Here is an 18,889-nt window from a genome sequence, read left to right as displayed (position 1 = left end):
CACCAAGTATATATGAAGAGTTTGGTTCCAAAACCCGATAAACGGCCATTTTTGAAAAAAAAAATGAGTTACTGCCAAAATCAGTATTATATCAGGTCAGTAGTTAAAAGTAAATAATTAATTTTACGCAAAATCCAATACCCGCCGTGATATTCTGTCATCTTTTCTCCCTTTTTTCCCAAAATGCGACAAACTCCACTCCTCCTTTTTTACAGAACGCAATAAATCCCACAGCGCACCATTCACGCAATGTAAACAAACAATGGCGGCGCGCTGAGTACACTGAGTCCTAGTTTTCCTCATCTACTTTGTACTTCGTGATCAACAAACAAAACAAAATAATACTTTAATTGCATTGCTAAACCTGTGATGGTTTGCTGTGACGGGAAAGAAACAAGCCATCAACATCTAATAATTTCCGCGAGAGGCACTCGGTTGCTTGTTCTCCAGACAGCATCAAGCTTCTCATGCTAAAACATTGACCCCAGAGGATCTTATGAAAACTTTACATTATTTTACTCAAAGTCAACGAAAATCGAGCGGGACCAAAACATTTTACAGCTGATCGCTGTGAAAATGTAAAGAGATGACGTCAAGTATAACCGCTGCAATGTGTTCTTAATATAACAAAGTAAGTGTTTTTGATAATGCCATTAATGTTTATTTTTTTAGTCATTGTATACCACTAGTCAACTAAATAAATATAATATGGTAAAGATGAATGCACATTTATACATTGATTTAATAGATTTATAGCATTTTGAAATAAAAAACTGTCATGGATTATTTGCATTTTGTGGAATAATAAATCTTTGAAAATCAAGTTATGGATTTGAATTTTTTATGTTTTTATAACCTAAAGATGCTATTTGAAAGTTTGTAACAGAAAAAAGTGGTTTTCATCTTGTCACTTTCTTGGTATAGAAAACACGTTTTTACCCAAATTTGTCAAAATGGATTTATTGCATTTTGGAACCAAACTCTTCATATATATTTTTTAAAAGCCCAGCTTTAAGACATACAAAGTAATCAACCCTAACAAAAAAAATATTTTTAAATAATTACAAGATTTAAATTAAATTATAAGATTATTCTTAAATGCAAAAAGTCTTTAGTTGCACCAGTTTTTATGGATCCACTGAGAAACCAAAAGGCAAGGTGAAGCATTGTGCAGAATGCTTCATTTCATCTTTGTAATTTTTAGAAAGTGAAAATGCAAAAAGCTTTCTCAAAGAACTTGAAAATCTATTAGCAACTTGAGCCTTAATAAGTATAGACTACTTATAATTAAAACAGTGTTATTTAGCAAGCCAACCATGACCCTGTGGAGGAGGACACATGAGTGCCTTTAATTCTACCAGGAGTCATAGTTTTACATTGCCACAAGAAAGGCATTGATTAGTTAGTTGTTTTTTAGAATCACATCCACCTAAAGGACTTGTTTTTGGCCCTAATTTTTAAACTTTAAATTCTGCTGGGTTATTTTGAACCCAAAGCTGGGTAAATTTGGACACAGATGTTGCGTTATTAAATAAACCTATGCTGGGTTGTTTTAACACAATGGGTGGGATAACAACAACCCACTTAGGTTTATTTATAATGCAACGTCTGTTTTGTACAAAATTTACCCAGCATTTGTTTAAAAACAACCCAGCAGAATTTAGAGTGCATATAATTGTTGGGTTATTTGCCCAGCTGCTGGGTTGAAATGTTTATATTTGATCCAACAATGGGTTTAAACAACCCACCATTTTGTGTTAAAACAACCCAGCATGGGTTACATTAGAACCCAGCGGGCTGGGCTCGTCCCTTTTTGATGAGTGTAGCTTATATTTGAACTCAATAAACATTTAACCATAAGTGCTTTTCAAATAAAGCATGAACAATTTTGGAACAGTCCCCTTGTACGTTTATGTACAGAGCTGTCAGGCCCAGCACTTATTAATCAGTGGTGAAGATACTCGGAAAGTGATTGGGAGCGTTTAGGTGTCAGAAGTGCTAAATTGTGGGTTTATTGATCAATGTCATTTGCGAGGCATTCGTTTAGCAAGTGCTCTGACTCAGGTTTCCAGACATCTTTCCTTTACCATCAGCTATTCAAAGCTTTTAGATCATGCTGACATCTGATGATTTAGATTCTTAAGAAGTGCGATGATAATTCATCGCACCTGGATCTGCCTTTTTACAGAAAAAGCATTGCTGGTTTTTGAATAAATAGCCCTAAAATACCTCAAGGTTTTCAAACCTACTAAATAACACACTTTTAATGAACTCTGAGTATTATTTAAAAGTCCATTTAAAGTCAGATATTAAAGAGCACCTATCATGTCAACGATGACATGTTTGTCCAGTGGTGGCTACTGTAGCTTCTCTATGCGTTTCAAAAGCGAGGGGTGAGCAGTGGACTAAGCCGTTGGTTGCAATTCGCAACCTCACCACTAGATGCCCCTAAAATTTACACACTGCACCTTTAAGAGTTTAAAAAGTTTTTTTATTTGTTTGTTTGAAAGCAGAGGGTCTGTTCTTTCATTTGATATATTTGTATGTTTATATATTTTTAGAAGAAAATTTTCCTGGGAGGCATTTTGTGAAACTTTTGTGAAAATCCCAACTTCGGGCAACTTAAAAAAAAGGCTGGCAGGGAATAAGTTAACCACTCAACCAAATTTGAATGATGGAAAAAACAGCAAGTAAGTAAATGGTGGAATGGAATGAGATGAGATGAAGGTCAGACAAAATTTTCATTAAAAAACTGCCATCTATGATTTTTGCCTCTCTATTGCAATTTCTGTTTAAAAACTGCAGGCTACTTTACGTACTTATTATTACATTTGTTGACATTTTACATGATTTCCAAGATGACAGATTAGTTTATAAATCATTATTATAAGCTTAATGTTGTGAAATATAATAAGGTGGTATGGAGATTTTTTTACATGCTTAAAGGGATAGTTTGCCCAAAAATGAAAATTCTGTCATCATTTACTCACTCTCATGTTGTTACAAACCTGAATTTCTTTATTTCAATGAACACGAAGGAAGACATTTTGAGGAATGTTTGTAAAAAAACGTTCATGAGCCCCATTCACTTCCATAGTATTCTTTTTTCCTACTATGGAAGTGTATGGGGCTCATGATTGGTTGGGTTACAAACATTCCTCAAAATATCTTCCTTCATGTTCATCAGAAAAAAGACATTTTTATAGGTTTGTAACAACATGAGAGTGAGAAAATAATGACAGAACTTTAAGTTGGGGGTGACTATCCCTTTAATTGCTCAAAACTGAGTTTGTTTATTATTAACCAAAAAGTTACAGATTGCATCTTAATAATCTACAGTTCAGTTTGAGAAAGTTTTCAGTTCAGTTTTAAAATCTTTAAAAGTCCTGGGGACACATGTGAATATACATAATGACATCATCATCTGAAAAACAGAAAAACTTGAGTTGGATTCTCCATTTGCTCTCCATTTATCATCACTGGTGTGTAAAAGAAGCATATACACCAAATCTAGATATTAAAGATATCTCATTTGTTCGTTTCTATCCTATGGGCACTTTCTAGGGACGTGAAGCGATAACCTGCAGCATGTGCAGTTTTTTTCTAATGATGTCACAGAGGACAAAAGTTTGCTTATTGGTATAAACCTGAGATGAAGAACCCACCTGGGTCTCAGAGTCTGCAATTACCTTCCCCAATATACTTTTATAAAGCTGAATAAGCACACACACAAGCATTTTCACACTCACGCACACTTATAACGTACTCCAATTACCAAAATGCAGCAGTGTAGCGTTTGCAGAGACATCAAGAGCACCTTACTAACACACAAACTCACTTCTTTCATAAAGAATTTCGACATTTCAGCACATTTAAAGGTAATTTGATTGTTAGTGTTTGAATAATGTATGTCAAGATCTGAAATTGTTAGAGGTCCCATGAAGATTATTTATTTGAAGGTCAAACACAAGAAGCCGTAAATATACGACCAAAAAATCACTAACAGATTCAACTGCAACTACTTTAAATCTGATAGTTGAATAAATTGTGCATTTTCATCCAACCAATGACCTCAGTGTTGTTAGCACCATGATCTGCCGGTTCATCAATATGGCTCACTTGTTAGTTGTTGATCTTTGACCTCATGCAAGTGCATTTAAAAAGCAATGTGATGTTTACTCGTTAGCACCGTGTTATGTCTGAGAATGGCTTGGCATGACATTGGAGCTCCAGGGTCAATTTTCCAGGCTGTTAGAGGAGGGAAGTGGGGTGGATGGTGGTTGGAAGCTCTGTGAACCCAGAGAAAAACACAGAGTAGCGTCTAAGCTGTTTTGACACCTTGTTGTTCATTAAGGCAATGTGCTATTGGCATGAGATGCCCCTTTAAATAGAAGGCAAGATCTCTTGTTCTCTCGCTTCAATAAGCAACTTTGATTTCCTCTGCTCAGCATTTAAAAGAAATGGTGTCTTGTTTTAGTGTTATTGATGTAAAACAATACGTGTGGAAAGACTCGTGTCAATGCCTCCTGCACGTTTACATAAACAAATACCTCTGGATATGATTACACAAAACAAGACCAGTCAATAAATGTAAAAATTTTATATTTCATGGTGAGTGCCTTAAAGGACGAATTTATAAATGGTTTTTATGATTGTCAGGAAAGGGATTTTTTTATAATGTGAAAATTCTGAAAGTGGTTTTGTTGAAGTTGTCTACTGTATGCTCAAGGATGAATACATCTGTGATTGAATCCTGAGTTTTATGAGTAAAACTTAAAATACTTTGAGACAAAAAGAAACAGACAGGCACGAACGCATTTAGAGGGACAGTCTTTTTCTCCGCGAATGCACGCAAATGCACACATCTTTAAAGGTCAAACAATGTCTGCATCCAAATGATGAGATTGGGGTCACAACCTCTTACTCTGGAGACACGATTGCATGGGAGACAGCCGGTCAAGAACCATTGGGTGCTGTTAGCACAGACCGGATGAATTCAATCCCAAAGCTTAGAACCGAGAGACTGCATTTACTATGTCTATTTATTTGTCCCCGGGGGCACGTGAGAAGCAACATCATATCATATCTGAACCTTTATTTTAACAAGGAAGGCATATACATATATAAACCAGATTTAGGGCTCTATCATACACCCGGCGCAATGCGCGGCGCAAGTGTCTTTTGCTAGTTTCAACCTGGCGCAATTATCATTTTCACGTTTAGCGCCACATTGTTTAAATAGCAAATGCTTTTGCGCCCAATTTTGCGCCCGTGGGCGTTCTGGTCTGAAAACAATGTGTTCAGGCGCATTGTTGGCGCGTTGCTATTTTGAGGCAACTAAAATAGACTACACCATTGACCAACAAAAACCTGGTCTAAAGTCTAAAGTCAATGGCGCAATATGTTTTTTGTTATTAAAAGAGCGCGTTAGTAATATGCGCCTATAAACGGGACGACAATGCAGGTTTGCTTATCACATACATGAATGCGCAGCAGCACAAAAACGCTTTTAAATATGAAAGATTAAAGGATTGAATGTAAAAGATTATTATTGAGTCTCTTGGACATAAATGATGACCGATTATGAGACGTTAGAAGGCACAAAGAGCTGCTTCACCTGTAGCCTGGTAAGTAAATAAATGCTTTGCTTTAAACAAATGCATCTATTTTTTAAATGCTACCCTACGGATTCATGGTATATGATGACTTTGTACCTGTGGATATGATGAGATGAGAAACATTTTAAGTAATGCTTTTATTAAATCCAGTGGCGCTGTCCGAGTGCTGAAACGTCTCTGCACGTTTGTAAATTCTTTATCTCTTGTTTGTATTTTTAAGAGTACAAACCTTTTCTTGCATATTTGCAAATTATTTTATGAGATTACAATGATTATGTAGGATATCAATACATTTGCAGTAATTAAAAGCCTGCTATTTGTACTTCTATCACTGAAAGAAAAAGGCTTTTAAAGTTTTAATCCCAAAAAATAAAATTTCAATAAAAATGAAAACAACATTTTTTTAAACATTAATCTTAAACTGGGGGTCTTCTTCCTCCACTTAGTTTTTCAGTTTAAAAAGTCTGTCATCTAAATATGGAATCGGCATTGCACCAGCGCAACTGCCTTTTAAAGGGGATGAGAGATAAGACTCTCATTGGTTTATTGCACGTTAGGCCCAAAACAAACCCCTTACTCATTAGGAGAAAATGAACAACCCTTTTCGACATGCGCTCGGCGCATAAACCATTTTTCCCGTGGTTGAATTAGCAAAAGTGACATCGGACACGCCCATTTAGACAGTGCGCTTTAGACAATGCGCTTGGATCGTTAAAATAGGGCCCTTAGGAGCATTTGTTCAGACCAGACTGCTGAATTTGCCTCTGCGGCTCATCACAATCAGTTTTTCTTTGGGTTTACATTACAAGCAATGTTGTGTACACTGAAACACAACTGAGTAAATACGTTCCCTCAATTCCATTAAATAACGGGTCTCCCAAAAACTTGGTGGTCATAGATTGGACTTAGATAGTTTTGCGCATGTCGCATTGTGTAAAAGATTAACGTCTCAAACGAAAGTAAGTGTAAATGAACAGTTAACAGAGAAACTGTGAATTTAAATTTTTATTTTTTTATTTTTGCAGATTCTGTGGATATGAAAAGAAATACAGTATAGCTTTTGACAGATGCCTGTGAGAAATGTCAAATCTCCATTTTTTTCAGGGATATTCATTTATTTATTTTTTACTGATGCCAACTGTTATGTATTTTTAATTTTATATATATATATATTGGCTAAGAGCTATGCGATATTGTACTGATAACGGCACAGTAACCGGTTCACCTTTCGTATCATTCCGCCACCTAGTGAATGGAGGTCCTAAACAGGCTCATCTCTGAATGGAAAAACACAGACGCCCTGTTTTTAAACACTCTCCGTGTGTCTCATTAGTTCACTAGCTCATAAATCAGTCTGTGAATCCCCAATCGGAAGTTATTATTCCGTCAAAGATCAGCGCTCGTGGATGTTACGTTAAAGTTAATGGGAGTAATGTCTTGTCACATCGTGTGGACGATTAACACTTGGAAAGAGGAATGTAAACACTCATTTTTTTCTGGAGCTATATCTCTTATCAGAACGCGAAAACACTGTGGAACTATTACGTGACTATTAAAACATGTTATGAGATATCGCCACTGGTATATTTATAAGCAGCATGCAAAAACATCTCTCTGACACTTATAAAAAACAGTTTTATATAGTACTGACAAGAACGAAGTCTAATAATAACCGAGTGCTCGTATCGCGGTAAGATGAAATGGTAAACCAATAGTAACGTTATACAAGTATAGTTTTATTAACTTTTACCTGGCGCCAAAACAATAACAACACAAAAGACACTAAATATGAATAAGAAAACAAGTAATAGTTTCATCATGACACCAAATACTGCTGATTTTATAAAATTTTTGACCATCAGGCCAACATGAGAGCCAGGGAATCCCTTTTAAAGATGTAGCCCAGAGAGGGCGGTGGTCAGCGGGGCGAGTGAACACTGACGTCCGCTCATGCTTTGGTTCTCATACGTACCGAATCTCACTAAGCAAACGTTCAAACAGGCGCTATCTTTACGATTGAACTAATCTTAAAACTACACTTTGTGACCAAAAAATTGTAATATTTAAAAACGGCAAATCTGTCCATTGAGTTAATATGAGATTCAAAGCAGACGAAAGTTTTACCTGTCATTCTGGCCGCCCTCAAATCCGTGGCGGAAGAAAGTAGTTCTCAAACAAAGAGGCTTTTAAAATTACTCCGTTGTTGTTTTCTAGTTTTCGTTTTTCAAACGTCTGCCGTCGAACTGTTGTATAAAAGCAATATCGCTCTCGGAGTCGTGTGATATAGCTCTATATCATCACGGCTGTGATTGAGTTCAAATCTCCAAATCATGCATGTGTAAATGCAATTTTCTGCATAGCCGGTTTATGGATTTGCATGAAAACGCATGAAACAGGTTTGCTGATATTTAATAGATATCAAATTGTTTTGTCCAAACTGCTTGTTTTGTGCATGTAAATGTCACAAGCCAAGGGCGGGCCGCTAATGTTTAGCCACGCCCCTTCTAAACTTCCACCTCGAGGAGGTCCCCAAAACCAACCCAATGACCAGACACAACGAGGACCAGGTAAGTATAAAAATATTCTTTATTTAGTTAAATATTTAAAAAGTACTGGGGAATGGGGAACGGGAAATTTAAAACTAATGTCCGGCTCTGCCCTCCAGGGGGGGGGGGCACGAGCAAGTGAGTGACAGGAGGTGGGGGTAACGTCGGGGAACGGGCTCCCGCCTCAGATTCCCTCTGCCCGTGGCGCGCTCCTTTTCCTTCCTGGAGGCAGAAATAAATCAAAGTCAGAGTTGGTATAAACTTGTTCGTATCCGTATACCTGTAGTTAGCTCGAGGCGGTTCGCCGCCTGTCTCACACAGCTCCTCGCTGGTCGACTCACTCTCCTTCCCTGTTCTCTCTTTCTCCACAGACTACAGCCGGGGCACGAGGACACGATGGATCGGCCTCTAAGGGTTCTCTCACCTCCTCACCGACTACGGCTTTTGGTAGGTATGGATTTCTTTCCTTACTCGCTCCTTCTACACTCACACTGGTTCTCTCTACTTCTCCACAGGTGACTGCTGGGACACAAAGGCACAATGAATCGGTCTCCAATGGTTCTCTCACCTCAGCGCTGATTACAGCGTTTGGTAGGTAAGGCTCTCTTCACAGTTCGGTATCTCAGTGCTCACGCTGGCTCCCTCTCTCTTTCCACAGATGACTGCTGGGACACAAAGGCACAATGAATCGGTCTCCAATGGTTCTCTCACCTCTGCGCTGACTACAGCGTTTGGTAGGTAAGGCTCTCTTCACAGTTCGGTATCCCAGGGTTCACACTGGCTCTCTCTCTCTTTCCACAGATGACTGCTGGGACACAAAGGCACAATGAATCGGTCTCCAATGGTTCTCTCACCTCTGCGCTGACTACAGCGTTTGGTAGGTAAGGCTCTCTTCACAGTTCGGTATCTCAGTGCTCACGCTGGCTCTCTCTCTCTTTCCACACATGAGTGCTTGGACACAAAGGCACAATTAATCGGTCTCCAATGGTTCTCTCACCTCTGCGCTGACTACAGCGTTTGGTAGGTAAGGCTCTCTTCACATTTTGGTATCTCAGTGCTCACGCTGGCTCTCTCTCTCTTTCCACAGATGACTGCTGGGACACAAAGGCACAATGAATCGGTCTCCAATGGTTCTCTCACCTCTGCGCTGACTACAGCGTTTGGTAGGTAAGGCTCTCTTCACAGTTCGGTATCTCAGTGCTCACGCTGGCTCTCTCTCTCTTTCCACAGATGACTGCTGGGACACGAAGGCACAATGAATCGGTCTCCAATGGTTCTCTCACCTCTGCGCTGACTACAGCGTTTGGTAGGTAAGGCTCTCTGCACAGCTCTCACAACACACTCCTCTTCCCTGTTGATTTAGCAGGTTTTAACAAGTTATGCTTTACTTCACAGGGTGGCGGACTTACGGTGGCTGGCTATGCGATGCGTCAACTGGACAGTGGTTTCCTAGGTGGCGCCGGGGGCCAAAACCCTCTCGGCGAGCTCGCTTGTATACAGAGGGGTGAGAACGTCACGCCGGCACACCGGGTCGAGCGCTGCCCTTTCCTCGAGACCCGTTGGTCGATCGAAAACTGGACCGGGGCGCCCTTTCGTCGAGACCTCGGGGCGGCGGATCTCCTTCGCCTCAAGCTCTGCGATGATGAGAAGACACAAGTAAGGTAGCAATATTATAGATAATACTCACGCACCGTCAATAGCACAGTTCTTCCCCGCCACTCCTAAACTCAAGTCCGCCGAGCGTTTAGCTGGGAAAATACTTCGAGATGCCACTTCGTGATTTTAAGACTGAAACACACTCACAGCATAATCATGTACAGGTCTTACTCTATGACCGTTTTTCTCTTCGTCGTCTCTGGAGCGAGTGACTGGAGGCGGGGGTACGTCAGACACGACAACAGCAATCCCACTGCAATACACAGCATTACACAGCACCACTTCAAGTGAATATTTCTACATCCAAGACTCACCCACCACTCAGTGCACACAATAGACGCCCGTCTTCCTTTCCTTCGCTCTGGACGGAGAGATGGAGATGGCAACTCGGCCTAGTGTTTGCTTTTCGTCACTGGAGCTGTTTCATAAAGACCCTTCGGCTCACCCACCGCGCTGGCTCAGGGTAGGGCCGCCCACTCTCTTTTGAAAGACACTCAAAGAGATATACAGGTCAAACATATGCACAATACTTCTATAAGAAGATTTCGTTACTCACAACTGTTGTACTTCCTTTGTCCTGGGTTGACTTCACGCTGTGACAATTCCAGATACACAGACAGGGCGTTTTTCCAGCCGCCAACACTACTTTTCCACAGTCATATACTCACAACGATGCGTCTTTCCTTCCTTCGTTGCTTTCATCCAAGGCCAGTATTCGTTTACCTCTTCTACCTTTAAGGTCTTCGGTATTTCCCTCCACGTAAAACTATAATCCAGACGAGAGAGAGAGCAGTACAACAATCCAAAATAGCGCACCCGGTGAGCCCAACTCAGCGCTACGACACACACCAACAACAGGAATAATCGACCTCAAACTGTGTTTCAGACTGATCTAAAATACTCTCCTGAGTGTTCTCCTCGCCCAATCACCCGGCGCTCCTCTTAATAACTCTCAGCTGCATATAGTTTGGCTGATTACAGCGTTCGCGGCGCTACCGGATGTCCGGTGTTTTCTCTTACCGGTCCGGGCGGAAACATCCGGGCGGAACCAAACTTGCCCAATTTTTGGTTCCGCTTAAAAGATCGTCACTCCTGTGACATAAACACACTTGATAACAGTACATCTTGGCCCATACGGTACAGTAAAGCACAGGATACATTGCACGATTTCACCAAGCACCTTATGTGACATGGAGCGCTTAAAATTGTGTACGACTGGCATGTGGACTGTACGATGATGACACCTATTGAATCAGAGGCTTTGACGGCTGCGACACACGTAAACAAATGCCTGTATGCAGGTCGTAGCAGCAAATAGTGTAAGGCTAAGCAATGCAATAGATTCAGTACATTGGCAAAATATGTGTAGCAATAAGGCATTAAAAACAAGGAGGCATTGTAATTGTATTTTTTTAAATATTACACATCTCTGTCTGTCTTCCATTCTTAAAACTCTCTGTTCAGTTTTTCATTTTCCTAAATCTATCATGTTCTTCTACTTTCTGATTTCCTCGCACCCTACCTGTAGCCTAGTTGTGTGAGTCTGTGCTGCTCTCATTCAGACTTGAAAAGAGCTGATCTGATCTGTGTTACCCTTTGCAGCCCTGCATCTGATAAAGTGGAAGCAATTTGCCACATCCCTAAGGACATGTTGAAGTACTGGACTACATCAATCTGAGAGAGCGCAGCCAATCAAAGATGCACAGTCTCGGTAAGACACAGCCATATTGACTACGTGTAGCATCTTTAACTCAGGTGGTGTGACATACATGTGAGAAGTGTCGTTGTGCATTTACTTGTATAAAGGTGTCATTTTTAGCCTTCAGCCCTTTTTAGATTGATCCATGCATTGCGTTAAACCCAAATGAGTTCACAAATGCTTTCGTTATTTTTAAAATTTAATATAGAAAACAGCAAATCACAAAAAAACTTTCACAGACTGGATCAAATATATACATCCCAATAGCAGAGCAAAGGTCATAGTTATAGGTTTGATACCCAGGGAACACATTTTTTTGAATGCATGTGTCACACCCATGGGCTGGCTGCTAATGCTAAGGCCACGCCCCTTCTCAACTTCCACCTCGAGGAGGTCCCCAAAGCCAACCCAATGACCAGACAACACGAGAACAAGTAAGTATAAAATAATCTTTATTGAATAAATATCTAAAATGTACTGGGGAAATGGGGGAAAGGGAAATTAAAACTAAATTCTGGCTCTGCCCTCCAGATGGGCCTCAGCCGGGAGATGACGAGGAGCAAGGGGGCAACGGGGGTCCGGGGCGTGGGCCTCAGGCTCCGGCCGGGATTTTAATATCCGTGGCGCGCTCCTTCTTCCTCCTGGAGGCAAAAATCAAAAGCCAATGAGCTTGGGGGGCTACTAATCTGGTTGCGTACCTGGATCTCTCTGGTGGGGGCTTTTCCTCGTACTTGCACAGCTCTTGTCGTGGCACTCACTACCTTTCTCTATCTCTCCACAGGTAGCCACTGAGATGAAAGAATACAGTTAGTTCAACTTGGAATGGGAGCTCACCTCTCGGCCGAACTCAGCGTACAGTAAGTACAGGTTTCCTCAATTCTCTCCTCAAATGATTCACTCTCTCTCCTCTTCTCTCCACAGGTATCGACTGAGACACAAGAGCACAGTTACTCTGCGTTGGATGGCTCTCACCTCTTAGCTGGACTCGGCGTACCGTAAGTACAGGTTTCCTCGGTTTCTCCTCAGATTATTCACTCTCTCTCCTTTTTCTCTCCACAGGTATCAACTGGGGCATAAGAACACAGTTACTCTGCTTTAGATGGCTCTCACCTCTTTGCTGGACGCGGCGTACCGTAAGTACAGATTTTCTCGATTTCTCCTCAGATAATTCATTCTCTCTCCTCTTCTCTCCACAGGTATCGACTGAGACACAAGAGCACAGTTACTCCGCATTGGATGGCTCTCACCTCTTGACTGGACTCAGCGTACCGTAAGTACAGGTTTTCTTGATTTCTCCTCAGATGAGTCACTCTCTCTCCTTTTTCTCTCCACAGGTATCAACTGGGATACAAAGCACAATTAACTTGCTTTAAAGGACTCTCACCTCTTGGCTGGACTCGGCGTATCGTAAGTACGGGTTTTCTCGATCTCTCTCTCCTTCAGGGTGCTACTCACAGATCAACGGGTACAGTGCATGCTCCATCCTCGTGAATCAACGGCTCAGGAGGTTGATATCTACAACTGGCAGCAGTGGCGAACTTACAGCAGTTTGCGAGGCGTCAGAAGGGGTAAGTGGTTCCTACGTGGCGTCGGGGGCGAACCCTCTCGACTACTCGATGGTGGCAGAGGGGTGGGATACCTCAACGTCTCACCAGGCCGAGCGCTTCCCTCTCTTCACTACCGTCAGGCGTTCGAACTCTGGACAGGGGCGCCCCTTTGTAGAGGCCACAGGACGATGGGATTGCGTCACCTCTCTCTCTCTGCAACAACAATATTCATGCAATTGAAGTATCAATGATAATGGCCCCAAATCGTACTCACACCTCTGCTGTTTCTCCAGCACTTTACTGCCACTCTGCACCTCTGCCCGATGTCCAAACGGGAAAAAGATCATCCCAGGGCACCGTGCTATTTCCAGAGATCTGAAGCACGCTCACAACATATGCTGTACTGTACTGGCTAGGACCAGCAGCCTCTTTGTCCTTCCTCAACGAAGTGCGTGAAGGCGGGGGTTTATCTGACAGGACACACACAGCAATACACAGCAACCCACAGCAAATATACAACACCACGTCAAAATTAAAGGTGTTCACAGCACAAGGACTCACCCACCACGCTCAGTGTACAAAAAGGACACCCGTCTTCCTTCACTTCGCTTGGTTCAGATCTGGCGATGAAATATGCGGCCTAGCTAGTGATGTCGTCGTTGTGACTGCTTCAATAAATATTCCTTCGGCTCACCCACCACGCTATGCTAGGGGTAGGGCCGCCCTCCTTCTCCTGGAGGAATCCAACAAAAAGCCAGGTAAATATACAGGATGCTTTCAACTTGCTCTTGGTACTCACATCAGTGCCGTTTTCAATCCCCTTTTCCTTTGTCTCCGTTTGAAATGTACTCCGTTCACTTCTCAACCTTTAAGGTTCGCGATGTCTTCCACAACCATACGGCTTCAGCCTGAGAGAGAGAGAGCTTTTTGGTTTGTGTTTGAAGCGCTGTGTTGTGCCGTTTGGTGCGCTGCTGTTGGCTAGTCACTTTAAAGAGCACCTATCCTCCATTTTACGATATGCAAAAGGTACATACCCCAAAGTAAACAATGACTTGAGTTATCGTCTCCAACATAAATCTCTTTTCTTGGACTACAACAAACACACAGATTGTAGGCAACAGTTTACATACTTGGCCGGATGACATGGACAAGATCGACATTATCATAATTCCTCCCGCTTCGGACTCACAATCTGTAAGTTAATTCCTGTCAGCATTGCCTTGTGAGCGAATCTTTCAACCATGGTAAGGAGCATCACATTTCTGGCTGATGTCAGAGGTATTCAGGCCAATTACAATGTACAAAATATAGCTGCAAGCAGCGATGGCGGGCCCTCGCACGTTTATTTACCGCTACACGGTGCCTCCGAGAAAACGATGCACGGTGGGCAAGTGCATCAAGTGGGTAAATATCAGTGGACTATTTTATGTTGTTACTGACCCATTTGGGGACTGTAGGTAAAAGAAACCCCACATTTTAGACAAACGGGGGCACTAGTGAGCGACTTAAGAGACACGCCTATGTCTGACCTTTTTGTCCACACTTAACAGCCGACAACTCTGATGTGTGTGCCAACTTTAAAGTTAATCTAAGCATGCCAAGAGCCCTAAATATGCCTGAAATAAAAGTAAAGTTTGGGGCGTTGCCATGGGAACAGCGTTCAAGATATCAAAAATCCCTTCGCAATTTATCATCTACAATGTCTCAACATCATGTTGACCACTTTTGGTGTCAATCGCATGAAAATCCTAGGAGGAGTATTTAAAAGTACACCGCATGCAACTGTCAAAAAATCCATCTTTTGTGACTGCCACACTTCCTGGTGCCTGTTGGTGGCGCTATACCCGAGACTCACAATAGGCACATCGATGCGATCGGAATCCTTGGCCGAACATACACACTGCGTTTTTATCCCAATAAGACATTTTTTGCTTTAGATATTAGACACTTCCTGTTTCTCTGAATTCGCCATGAATTTGTCGCCTCGCCATGGCAACACCGTTCGAGATATCAAAAATCCCTTCGCAATTTAGCAGGTCCAATGTCTCAGCATCATGTTGACCACGTTTGGTGTCAATCGCATGAATATCCTAGAAGGAGTATTGAAAAGTTCACTGCATGCAACTGAAGGGCTTAAATTTGCCTTTAAAATGAAAGTAAAGTTTGACGCGTTGTCATGGGAACAACGTTCGAGATATCAAAAATCCCTTCGCAATTTATCATCTACTATGTCTTGGCATCACGTTGACCACTTTTGGTGTCAATCGCATAAACATTCTAGGAGGAGTATTTAAAAGAACATCACATGGAACTGTCAAAAAAATCAACCTTTGTGACTGCAACACTTCCTGGCGTCTGGTGGTGGCGCTATACCCGAGACTTACAATAGGCACATCGATGCGATCGGAATCTTCAGTCGAACAAACACCCCGCGTGTCATCACTATAAGACATTTTTTGCCTTAGATATTAGACACTTCCTGTTTCTCTGATTTCGCCATGACTTCGCCGCTTCGCCATGGCAACACCGTTCGAGATATCAAAAATCCCTTCGCAATTTATCAAGTCCAATGTCTCAGCATCATGTTGACCACTTTTGGTGTCAATCGCATGAAAATCCTAGGAGGAGTATTTAAAAGAACATTGCATGGAACTGTCAAAAAATCCACCTTTTGTGACTGCCACACTTCCTGGTGCCTGTTGGTGGCGCTATACCCGAGACTCACAATAGGCACATCGATGCGATCGGAATCCTTGGCCGAACATACACACTGCGTTTCATCCCGATAAGACATTTTTTTGCTTTAGATATTAGACACTTCCTGTTTCTCTGAATTCGCCATAAATTTGTCGCCTCGCCATGGCAACACCGTTCGAGATATCAAAAATCCCTTCGCAATTTATCAAGTCCAATGTCTCAGCATCATGTTCACCACGTTTGGTGTCAATCGTATGAATTCCCTAGGAGAAGTATTTAAAAGTTCATGACTGACACACTTCCTGGCGCCTGGTGGTGGCGCTATACCTGAGACTCACAATAGGCACATCGATGCGATCGGAATCTTCAGACGAACAAACGCTCCGCTTGGCATAACAATAAGAATTTTTTTGCCTTAGATATTAGACACTTCATGTTTCGCTGATTTCGCCACAACTTTGTCGCCTCGCCATGGCAGGACCGTTCGAGATATCAAAAATCCCTTCGCAATTTAGCAAGTACAATGTCTCGACATCATGATCACCACGTTTGGTGTCATTCGCATGAATCCCCTAGGAGGAGTATTTAAAAGTTCACCGCATGCATTTTTTAAACAATGCAAAATAGCCGACTTCCTGTTGGGCGGAGCTTAAATGTTAGAGGGCGAAAGTTGTTCGGGTTGATGAGATCTATAAGCGTACCAATTCTCGTACATGTGCGTACATTTTTGCCCGATCTGTGCATCAATGGTTTCTTCTGCATTACAGGGGGCGCTACAGAGCCCCTGTCCCACGCCCGTTGTCCAGCCTTTGGTTTTCTGCAATGACGGACGACTCTGACGTCTGTGCCAAATTTCAAGAGTTTTCGAGTATGTTAAGGCACCCAAAATCCCCAAAAGTGTTAAAAAAAAAAAAAAAAAAAAAAAAAAAAAAACAATAAATTCGAGCAAAACCAATAGGGCTTCGCACCTTTCGGTGCAGGCCATTCTGGCCTGCTCCTCGGTGCTCGGGCCCTAATTAGCTGGCCAATCAGGGACACAGCGCTTGTCAGATTGATGAGTTTTGTACATGAATCAGTGTGTTTCAGGAAGACAGGATATCTGGAGCTACAAAAATGTACGGTATGTGGAAAATAGTGTGTTTTTGAACCATGTGTCACACCCCGGGGGCGGACCCGAATATGCTAAAGGGTCACACCCCTCTTACTCTTCCACCTCGAGGAGTTTCCCAAGACCACCCCAATGACCAGACAGACGAGTATACTATAATTAAAACAAGCTTTATTAAATATTTAAAAAGGGAGAAGGGGGAAGGGAAAAAGGGAACTTTAAAACTAATATGGCTCTTCTTTGCCTCCAGGGCCACTTGGGGAAAAGACTGGGGGCCGGGGCTCTGGCCCAGCAATCCGTGGCGCGCTCCGCTTCTCCTGGAGGCAGAATCAACACAGTCCGACCAGGTAAATACTTCGCTGATGCTTGCAGTACTGGGGGATCCTCGTTCCCACACAGGGCCTCACTGGTTCAGGTAGGTATTTGAGTGCCGGGGGATCCTCGTTCCCACACAGAGCTTCACTGGTTCAGGTAGGTAGCTGCTATAGGCACAGAACAGGTTATTTCTAGGTTGCGTTACTCACAGTGCCGGGGGATCCTCGTTCCCACACAAGCTTCACTGGTTCAGGTAGGTATTTGAGTGCCGGGGGATCCTCATTCCCACACAGAGCTTCACTGGTTCAGGTAGATAGCTGCTATAAGCACAGAACAGGTTATTTCCAGGTTACGTTACTCACAGTGCCGGGGGATCCTCGTTCCCACACAAGCTTCACTGGTTCAGGTAGGTATTGGAGTGCCGGGGGATCCTCGTTCCCACACAGAGCTTCACTGGTTCAGGTAGATAGCTGCTATAAGCACAGAACAGGTTATTTCCAGGTTGCGTTACTCACAGTGCCGGGGGATCCTCGTTCCCACACAAGCTTCACTGGTTCAGGTAGGTAGTTGCTATAAGCACAGAACAGATTATCTCACAGGTTGCGTTACTCACAGTGCCGGGGGATCCTCGTTCCCACACAAGCTTCACTGGTTCGGGTAGGTAGTTGCTATAAGCACAGAACAGATTATCTCACAAGTTGCGTTACTCACAGTGCCGGGGGATCCTCGTTCCCACACAAGCTTCACTGGTTCGGGTAGATAGCTGCTATAAGCACAGAACAGGTTATTTCCAGGTTGCGTTACTCACAGTGCCGGGGGATCCTCGTTCCCACACAGAGCTTCACTGGTTCAGGTAGGTAATTGCGTGTCGGTGTACTATATTCCTTCGCCCCTCCAGTTTGGCTGTCCGGGCGTCGTAGGGACTAGTGGGTCCGATGGCACGGAGCCGAACGCTTCCCAAACTCCCCCCTCCTTCTTCCACGACCGGGGTCACGAGCTGGGGCGAACTTTCGTCGGGGCTCCGTTCACCACAAGCTGCCGTTGGAAAGGTCAGCACACACACCGTTACGACACACAATCCACACGGTACACACTAGGTATTACTCACTGCGGTTTACCACTGTCTGCTCTGTGTATGAACGAAGCTCTCGTTGTCACACCCCGGGCACAGGGCTTGATTTTTCTCTCTCTCTGTAGGACTCAGGCCACAACGGATGTCATCATCTCGTGTCTCGTCGGAGGCTAGGTAGTTTGAACGCTACAAGCACAGCATACACACAGCAAGTAAAGCGTAAACACCATCAATCAGTGAAACTCACCCACAGCACTCTTATACAATGTCACGTGAATTTTAGATCGTCCTTGCCACCTGACTACGACGACCTCGAGAGAATGGTTGGGCAACAACTGGATCACAAACGAGGGAGAGATGTGTGATATTCACAGGCCCGGCGTGTCGGTTATCACTTCTCTGGCTCACCTGCGCTTCCTTCTTCCCACAGGGCCACTGTCTTACTGGTGAACGGTGCTTCGTCCGTGCTTCCGGTCAACCCGCGGCTCACCCACGCTTTCCTCTCCAGTGGGGCCAGGGACCTCAAGAAACACAACACACACGCCAGGACAACTCTTCATACAAGTTATGTACAGATAAGTATCACAGCGGTTACTCACGCTTGGTTGCCAATAACCTCTGTTCACTGTGC

This window comes from Misgurnus anguillicaudatus, chromosome 19, assembly GCF_027580225.2.
Source record: "Misgurnus anguillicaudatus chromosome 19, ASM2758022v2, whole genome shotgun sequence".
Taxonomy (NCBI): Eukaryota; Metazoa; Chordata; class Actinopteri; order Cypriniformes; family Cobitidae; genus Misgurnus; species Misgurnus anguillicaudatus.
This window is presented reverse-complemented; position numbering follows the sequence as displayed.